Source organism: Eriocheir sinensis, unplaced genomic scaffold (genome assembly GCF_024679095.1).
Source record: "Eriocheir sinensis breed Jianghai 21 unplaced genomic scaffold, ASM2467909v1 Scaffold79, whole genome shotgun sequence".
Classification (NCBI taxonomy): Eukaryota; Metazoa; Arthropoda; class Malacostraca; order Decapoda; family Varunidae; genus Eriocheir; species Eriocheir sinensis.
The window spans coordinates 450,535-460,845 of NW_026112153.1; positions in this window are offsets into that span (position 1 = coordinate 450,535).

A 10,311-nucleotide genomic window follows, 5' to 3' on the forward strand; every position below is an offset into this window, starting at 1 on the left:
ATTTTCAAAGTACACATATAATCAATTTTTTTTTAATCATGTAATTCGTATCAAAATAAATGAACAAAATACCAATAAAATAATGAAAATTTGTATGAGAAAACATATACAAAATACTCATAAAATAACGCAAATGTCTATAAAAATATATGTACAAAAAAGCTTATAAAATAAAGTAAATTTGCATAAAAAATATATATACAAAACACACATTAGATAATGTAAACGAGTAAAATAATATGTATACAAAATACCTATGAAAAAATCTAAATTCGTATCGAATTAAATTAAGACAATACCAATAAAATAATGTAATTTTGGATGAAAATATATATAGAAAATACACATAAAATTACATAAATACAAATACAAATATACACATAAAAGAATTTAAGATTGAATGAAATAAATATACAAAATAATCATAAAATAAGGTAAATTTGTAATTAAAAATATGTAAAAATACACATAAAATAATATAAATTTGTATGAAAATATATATACAAATATACATATAATAACATGAATTTGTATAAAATTTGTATCAAAATAAATACGAATACACACAATAAAATAATGTAAATTTTTATTAAAATATATATACAAAATACACATAAATAATGTAAATACGTAGAAAAATATATATACAAAATACACATAAAATAATGTGAAGTCGTATCAAAATAAATAAACAAAAATACAATAAAAGAATGTATATTTGTAGGAAAATAAATATACAAAATACAAATAAAATAACTAAAATTTGTATAAAAATATATACAAAAATACACATAAATAATTTAAATTTGTTTGAAAATAGATATGCAAAATACACATAAAATTAGGCAAATTTGTACTGAAATACATATACAAAACACACATAAATAATGTAAATGTGTATGAAAATATATAAACAAATACACATATAATAACGTAAATTTGGATAAAATATATATACAAAATATACATTAAATAATGTATATATGTATAAAAATATATATACAAAATACACATAAAATAATTTTAAATCGTATCAAATTAAAGAAACAGAATATCAATAAAATAATGTAAATTTGAATGAAAATAAAGATGCAAAATACCCATATAATAACGCATATTTGCATATAAAATATATATACAAAAATACACATGAAATAATTAAATTTGTATTTAAATAAATATACAAAATGCACATACAATAAAGTAAAATTGAATTAAAATAGATATGCAAAACACACATCAATAAAGTAAATTTGTATCAAAATATATATACGAATACACATAAAATAGAGTAAATTTCTATGAAAATATACATACAAAATAATTATAAAATTATGTAAATAGAATAAAAATATATTTACTAAAAACACCTAAGATAATGTAAATTCGTATCAAAATAAATAAACAAAATTCCGATAAAAGAACGTATTTTTGTAGGAAAATAAATATACAAAATACACATAAAATAACGAAAATTTGTATAAAAATATATACAAAAAAAAATCAATTTGTATGAAAATAGATATACAAAATACACATATAACTAGTTAAATTTGTCTTTTAATACATGTACAAAATACACAAAATAATGTAAATTTGTATAAAATGAAAACAAATACACATAAAATAACGTACATTTCTTTAAAATATATATACAAAATACACATAGAATAATGTAAAATCGTATCAAAATAAATACACAAAATATCAATAAAATAATGTAGATTTGTATGAAAATAAAGATGCAAAATACCCATCAAATAAAGCATATTTTCATAAAAATACATATAAAAAATACACATTCAAGAATTAGATTTGTATTAAAACTAATATACAAAATGCACATACAATAAAGTAAATTTTTATTAAAAAAATATGCAAAATACACATAAAACAATGTAAATTTGTTTCAAAATATAAATACCAATACACATAAAACAACGTAGATTTCTATAGAAATATATATACAAAATACACTTGAGATGCAGTAAATAAGTATAAAAATATATATACAAAAGAGACATTATATAATGTAAACTCGTGTCAAAATAAATAAACAAAATATCAAAAAAAGAATGTGTATTTGTATGAAAATAGATATACAAAATACACATAAAATAATGTAAATTTGTATAAAACTATATACAAAAATACAAAAAAAATAATTTAAATTTGTTTGAAAATAAATATACAAAATACATATGAAATTAGGTAAATTTATATTGAAATACATATACAAAATACACATAAAATAATATAAATTTCAATAAAAATACATAAACAAATACACTTAAAAAAACGTAAATTTGTATAAAATATATATACAAAATACACATGTAATAATGTATAAAAAAATATATATACAAAACTCAAATAGAATAATGTAAAATCGTATCAAAATAAATACACAGAATATTAATATAATAATGTAAATTTGTATGAAAATAAAGAAGCAAAATACCCATAAAATAACGCATTTTTTTATAAAAATATATATACCAAAATACACATAATTTTTTTTAATTTGTAATAAAATAAATATACAAAATGCACATACATTAATTTAAATTTAAATTGAAATAGATATGCATAATACATATAAAACAATGTGAATTTGTTTCAAAATATATATACGAATACACATAAAATAACGCAGATTTCTATAAAAATATATATACAAAATACATATAAAATGAAGTAAATACGAAAAAAAAATGTATACAACATACACATAAAATAATGTAAAATCGTATCAAAATAAATAATCAAAATACCAATTAAAGAATGTGTATTTGTATAAATATAAATATTCAAAATACACATAAAATAACGCTAATTAATAAAAAAAACTATATACAAAAAAACACAAAAGTAGTTAAATTTGTATGAAAATAGATATACAAAATACACATAAAATAAGCTAGTTTTGAATTGAAATATATATATATATATATATATATATATATATATATATATATATATATATATATATATATATATATATATATATATATATATATATATATATATATATTTTTTTTTTTAACAAATACACATATAATAACGTAAATTTGTATAAAAATATATAAACAAAATACACATTAAATAAAGTAAATACGTATAAAAAAATATAATCAAAATACATATATAATCATGTAATTCGTATCAAAATAAATAAACAAAATACCAAAATTATAATGTAAATTTATATGAGAAAACATATACAAAATACATATAAAGTAACGCTAATTTCTTTATAAATATATGTACAAAAATGCTCATAAAATAAAGTAAATTTGCAAATAAATATATATACAAAACACACATTAAATAATGTAAATGCGTATAAAAACATGTATACAAAATACCTTTAAAATAATCTAAATTCGTATCGATTCAAATTAACAAAATACCAATAAAATAATGTAATTTTGGATGAAAATATATATATAAAAAAATACACATAAAATCACGTAAATACAAATACAAATATAAACATAAAATAATTTAAAATTGCATGAAATGAATATATAAAATACACATAAAATAAGGTCAATTTGTAATGAAATATATGTAAAAATACACACTAAATAATGTAAATTTATGTGAAAATATATATTCAAATACACATAAAATAACATGAATTTGTATAAAATTTGTATCAAAAAATATTCGAATACACACAATAAAATAACGTAAAATTTTATGAAAATATAAATACAAAATACACATAAAATAATGTAAATACGGAGAAAAATATATCTACAAAATACACATAAAATATTGTAAATTCGTATCAAAATAATTCAACAAAAATTCCAATAATAGAATATATATATTTGTAGGAAAATATATATACAAAATACAAATAGAATAACTAAAATTTATACAAAAAAAATATATACAATACACAAAAATAATTTAAATTTGTTTGAAAATAGATATGCAAAATATACATAAAATTAGGCAATTTTTTTTTAAATACATATACAAAACATACATAAAATAATATAAATTTGTATGAAAATATATAAATAAATACATATAAAATAACGAATATTTGGATAAAATATATATACAAAATATATATTAAATGTTATAAATATGTATAAAAATAAATATACAAAATATACATAGAATAATGTTAAATCGCATCAAAATAAATAAACAGAATTTCAATAAAATAATGTAAATTTGTATGAAAATAAAGAAGCAAAATACTCATATAATAACGAATATTTGTATAAAAATATATATACAAAAATACACATGAAATAATTGAATTTGTTTTAAAATAAATATACAAAATGCACATACAATAAAGTAAATTTGTATTGAAATAGATATGCAAAATACACATCAATAATATAAATTTATATCAAAATATATATACGAATACTCATAAAATAGAGTAAATTTCTTAGAAAATATACATACAAAATACTATTAAAATGATGTAAATAAGTATAAAAATATATATACCAAATATACCTCAAATAATGTAAATTCGTATCAAAATAAATAAACAAAATTCCGATAAAAGAATATATATTTGTAGGAAAATAAATATACAAAATACACATAAAATAACGAAAATTTATATAAAAATATATACAAAAATACACAAAAATAATTTCAATTTGTATGAAAATAGATATACAAAATACACATATAATTAGTTAAATTTGTATTTAAATACATGTACAAAATATACATAAAATAATGTAAATTTGTATGAAATAAAAACAAATACACATACAGTAACGTACATTTGTATAAAATATATATACAAAATACATATAGAATAATGTAAAATCGTATCAAAATCAATACACAGAATATCAATAAAATAATGTAAATTTCTATGAAAATAAAGATGCAAAATACCCATAAAATAAGACATATTTTTATAAAAATACATATACAAAAATACACATAGAATAATTAAATTTGTATTAAAATTAATATACATAATGTATATACAATAAGGAAAATTTGTATTGAAAAAATATGCAAAATACACATAAAATAGTGTAAATTTGTTTCAAAATCTATATACGAAAACTCGTAAATCAACGTGGATTTCTATAGAAATATATACACAAAATACACATGAAATGATGTAAATACGTATAAAAATATATATACAAAATACACATTAAATAATGTAAATTCGCGTCAAAATAAATAAACAAAATATCAATAAAAGAAGTTGTATTTGTTTGAAAATAGATATACAATATACACATCAAATAACCGAAATTTGTATAAAACTATATACAAAAATACACAAAAGTAATTTAAAATTGTATGAAAATAAATATACAAAATACACATTAAATTAGGGAAATTTGTATTGAAATACATTTACAAAATACACATAAAATAATGTAAATTTGAATGAAAATATATAAACAAATACCCTTAAAATAACGTAAACGTATAAGTTAAAATATATATATACAATATGTATATAAAAAAATATATACAAAACACAAATAGAATAATGTAAAATCGTATCAAAATAAATACACAGAATATTAATAAAATAATGTAAATTTGTATGAAAATTAAAAAGCAAAATACCCATAAAATAACGCATTTTTTATAAAAATATATATACCAGGACACACATAAAATATTTGAATTTGTATTAAAATAAATATACAAAATGCACATACAATAAGGTAAATTTGTATTGAAATAGATATGCAAAATACATATAAAACAATGTAAATTTGTTTCAAAATATATATACGAGTACATATAAAATAACGTAGATTTATATGAAAATAAATATACAAAATACACATAAAATGAAATAAATACGTATAAAAAAAGGTATACAAAATACACAAAATAATGTAAACTCGTATGAAAATAAATAAACAAAATACTAATAAAAGAATGGGTATTTGTATAAATATAAATATACAAAATACACATAAAATAATGTAAATTTATATAAAACTATATACAAAAATACACAAAAGTAATTAAATTTGTGTAAAAATTTACAATATTTTATTGGTATTTTGATTATTTATTTTGATAGGAATTACATAATTATATGTGTATTTTGTACATTTTTTTATACGTATTTAAATTATTTAATGTGTATTTTGTGTGTATTTTGTATATCTATTTTCATACAAATTTAATTACTTCTGTGTATTTTTGTATATAGTTTTATATAAATTTACGTTATTTTATGTGTATTTTGTATATTTATATTTATAAAAATACACAGTCTTTTATTGGTATTTTGTTTATTTATTTTGATACGAGTTTACATTATTTTATGAGTATTTTGTATACATTTTTTTATTCGTATTTATTTCAATTTCTGTTTATTTTGTATATATATTTTTTAGAGAAATCTACGTTATTTTATGTGTTTTCGAATATATATTTTGAAACAAAATTACATTGTTTTATATGTATTTTCCATATATATTTCAACACAAAGTTACCTTATTGTATGTGTATTTTGTTTATTTATTTTAATACAAATTTAATTTTTTATATGTATTTTGGTATATATATTTAAAAAAAAATGCGTTATTTTATTGGTATTTTGCATATATTTACATTATTTAATGTGTATTTTGAATAAATATTTTAAACAAATTTACATTATTTTATGTGTATTTGTTTATATATTTTCATCCAAATTTACATTATTTTAAGTGTATTTTGTATATGTATTTAAATACAAATTTACCTAATTTTATGTGTATTTTGTATATTTATTTTCATATAAATTTAAATTATTTTCTGTGTATTTTTGTATATAATTTTATACAAATTTAGGTTGTTTCATGTGTATTTTGTATATCTATTTTCATACAAATACACATTCTTTTATTGATATTTTGTTTATTTATTTTGACGCGAATTTACATTATACAAATACATATTCTTTTTTTGGAATTTTATTTATTTATTTTGATACGAATTTACATTATTTTATATTTGTTTTGTATACATTTTTTTTATACGTATTTACTTAATCTTGTGTCTATTTTGTATATATATTTTTATAGAAATCTACCTTATTTCAATACAAATTCAATTATTTTATATGTATTTTGTATATATATTTTCATAAAAAATGCGTTATTTTGCGGGTATTTTGCATCTTAATTTTCATACAAATTTACATTATTTTATTAACATTCTGTGTATTTATTTTAATACGATTTAAGTTATTCTATTTGTGTTTTGTATATATTTTTTTTATATATTTACATTATTTAATGTGTATTTTGTATATATATATGTGATATAAATTTAATTTATTTTAAGTGTATTTGTTTATATATTTTCATTCAAATTTACATTATTTTAAGTGTATTTGTATATGTATTTAAATACAAATTTACCAAATTTTATGTGTATTTTGTATATTTATTTTCATACAAATAAACATTCTTTTATTGATATTTTGTTTATTTATTTTGACGCGAATTTATATTATTTAATGTGTATTTTGTATATATATTTTTATACGTTTTACATCATTTCGTGTGTATTTTGTATATATATTCCTATAGAAATCTACGTTATTTTATGTGTATATTCGTATGTGTATTTTTACACATATTTCATTACAAATTTACCTTAATTTATGTTTATTTTGTATATTTATTTCATTCAATTTTAAATTATTTTATGTGTATATTTGTATTTGTATTTAGGTTATTTTATGTCTATTTTCTATATATATTTTCATTCAAAATAACATTATTTTATTGGTATTTTCATAATTTAATTTGATACGAATTTAGATTATTTCATAGGTATTTTGTGTACATATTTTTATACTCATTTACATTATCTAATGTGTGTCTTGTATATATATTTATATGCAAATTTACTTTATGTGCATTTTTGTACATATATCTTTATAGAAATTTGCGTTATTTTATATGTATTTTGTATATGTGTATTTTGTATATATATATATATATATATATATATATATATATATATATATATATATAGATATATATATATATATATATATATATATATATATATAGTTTTTTTTTTTTTTTTATACGTATTTACATCATTTCGTGTGTATTTTGCATATATATTTCTATAGAAATCTACGTTATTTTATGTGTATATTCGTATGTGTATTTTTACTTATATTTCATTACAAATTTACCTTATTTCATGTTTATTTTCTATATTTATTTCATTCAATTTTAAATTATTTTATGTGTATATTTGTATTTGTATTTAGGTTATTTTATGTTTATTTTCTATATTTATTTTCATTCAAAATTACACTATTTTATTGGTATTTTCTTAATTTAATTTGATACGAATTTAGATTATTTCATAGGTATTTTGTATACATATTTTTATACTCATTTACATTATCTAATGTGTTTTTTGTATATATATTTTTATGCAAATCTATTTTATGTGCATTTTTGTACATATATTTTTGTAGAAATTTGCGTTTTTTAATGTGTATTTTGTATTATTTTATTGGTAATTGGTTTATTTATCTTGATACGAATTATATGATTATATGTGTATTTTGTACATATTTTTTAATACGTATTTACATTATTTAATGTGTATTTTGTTTATATATTTTCATACAAATTTACGTTATTATATGTGTACTTTTATAAATATTTTGAAACAAATTTGTTTTATTTCATGTATTTTGTATATTTATTACAATTCAAATTTAGCTTATTTTGTGTGTATTTTGTATATCTATTTTCATACAAATTTAATTACTTCTGTGTATTTTTGTATATAGTTTTATATAAATTTACGTTATTTTATGTGTATTTTGTATATTTATATTTATACAAATACACATTGTTTTATTGGTATTTTGTTTATTTATTTTGATACGAGTTTACATTATTTTATGTGTATTTTGTATACATTTTTTTATTCGTATTTATTTCAATTTATGTTTATTTTGTATATATATTATTTAGAGAAATCTACGTTATTTTATGTGTTTTCGTATATATATTTTGAAACAAAATTACATTGTTTTATATGTATTTTGCATATATATTTAAACACAAATTTACCTTATTGTATTTGTATTGTGTTTATTTATTGTAATACAAATTTAATTTTTTATATGTATTTTAGTATATATATTAAAAAAAATGCGTTATTTTATGGGTATTTTGCATCTTTATTTTCATACAAATTTACATTATTTTATTAATATTCTGTGAATTTATTTTGATACGATTTTACATTATTCTATTTGTGTTTTGTATATATTTTTTTATACAAATTTACGTTATTTTAAGTGTAATTGTTTATATATTTTCATTCAAATTTACATTATTTTATGTGTATTTTGTATATGTATTTCAATACAAATTTACCTAATTTTATGTGTATTTTGTATATTTATTTTCATACAAATTTACATTATTTTATTGATATTCTGAGTATTTATTTTGAATCGATTTTACATATACACTTAAAATAACGTAGATTTGTATCAAATATACATACAAAATACAAAATACACATAAAGTAATGTAAATTTGTATGAAATGAAACCAAATATAAATAAAATAACGTACATTTTTGTTAAATATATATACAAAATACACATAGAATAATGTAAAATCGTATCAAAATAAATACACAAAATATCAATAAAATAATGTACATTTGTATGAAAATAAAGATGCAAAATACCCATAAAATAAAGCATATTTTTATTAAAAAAAATACAAAAAAATACACATAGAAATTAAATTTGAATTAAAATAAATATACAAAATGCACATAGAAAAAGGTAAATTTGTATTAAAAAATTATGCAACATACACATAAAACAATGTAAATTTGTTTCAAAATATATATACGAATACACATAAAATAACGTAGATTTATATATAAATATATATTCAAAATACATAAAAAAATAAAACTATATAAAAAATACACAAAAAATAATTTAAATTTTTATGAAAATAAATATACAAAATACACATAAAATTAGGTAAATTTGTATTGAAATACATATACAAAATACACATCAAATAATAATTAAATTTGAATGAAAATTATTTAAACAAATACACTTAAAATAACGTAGATTTGTATATAATATGTAAAAATAATATATATATATATATATATATATATATATATATATATATATATATATATATATATATATATATATATATATATATATATATATATATATATATATATATATATATATATATATATATATATATATATATATATATATATATATATATATATATATATATATATATATATATATATATA